The sequence below is a fragment of the Rhagoletis zephyria genome, unplaced genomic scaffold, assembly GCF_001687245.7.
Source record: "Rhagoletis zephyria isolate East Lansing unplaced genomic scaffold, Rhagoletis_zephyria_1.1 Rzeph_scaffold_00424, whole genome shotgun sequence".
Taxonomy (NCBI): Eukaryota; Metazoa; Arthropoda; class Insecta; order Diptera; family Tephritidae; genus Rhagoletis; species Rhagoletis zephyria.
Genome location: NW_016157508.1, coordinates 1 through 1,294, shown reverse-complemented (window position 1 = coordinate 1,294; position 1,294 = coordinate 1).

The following is a 1,294-nucleotide window of genomic DNA, read 5'->3' as shown; positions in this document are numbered from 1 at the left end:
ACCAACTTCAACAAAGCTGATTGGGACGGCTTCGCGAAAGTCACCGAGAGCAGCTTCGCCGCCCTTCCCACACCCACAAACATACATACTGGCGAACGCCAGTTTCGCAGGGTAGTCACTACTAGCAAATGAGCGTGACCACCTACGGCAGGTCGACCCCGGTGACCCCCGCCTGAGGGACCTTAATTTGGAGATTCGGCAACTGGTAAATCAGCATAAGCGGAAAAAGTGGGAGGACCAATTGAAGGCCTGTAACTTCACATCTGGTGTGAGTAAGCTCTGGTCGACCGTGAGGTCCCTGTCCAACCCAACGAAGCGTGATGACAGAGTGGAAATCTCTTTCGAAGGTCGCGCTTCGTCGGACCCGAAGAAATGCGCAGCCTACTTTAGAAGGCAATCCACACTGCACCCTTCGGTAGACAGGGCCAAACGTCGAGTGACCAAGAGGCTGAACAAAAAACAGTGCACCACTTGTTTTCACCAGCTGTGTAGTAAAGGGGCCATCGGGAAGGCGAAAGCCTCCAAAGCCATTGGACCCGACGGAATCTGTATGCTGATGCTAAAACATTTAGGGCCTAAGGGAGTAGCTTACCTAACGGAGGTCCTCAACCTGTCCATGGCCACTCTCATCATTCCTGATGTGTGGAAATCTGGGAGTGGTCTCACTGCTGAAACCGGGGAAGCCCGCCAACAAAGGAGACTCTTATCGCGTGATAACGCTCCTTTCCCCGGTCGCGAAGACACTTGAGGCCCTACTACTCCCATACTACACCTGCCACCTGACCCCAGCGAAGCACCAGTACGGATTCCGTAAAGTGCACAGCACAACAACAGCACTTAACGCCATAAACATCCAAATAACTCGTGACCTAAATCGAACGGTCCTAGTAGCGCTGGACTTGTCAAACGCTTTTGACACCGTCTGCCATTCCACGCTACTAGAAGACATCGAGGCCTACTCACTCCCACAGGGACTGAAGCGATGGCGAATTATATGAGTGGTCGACAGTCGTCAGTAATCTTCCGAGATCGAACCTCGAAACCATGAAGGATTAAACAAGGGGTTCTACAAGGAGGTGTTCTCTCCCCCTTACTATTTTACTTCTACACCTCGAAGATTCCTCAACCACCTGAGGGAGTTTCCCTGATCTCATACGCTGACGATTGCTCGNTGAAGGATTAAACAAGGGGTTCTACAAGGAGGTGTTCTCTCCCCCTTACTATTTTACTTCTACACCTCGAAGATTCCTCAACCACCTGAGGGAGTTTCCCTGATCTCATACGCTGACGATTG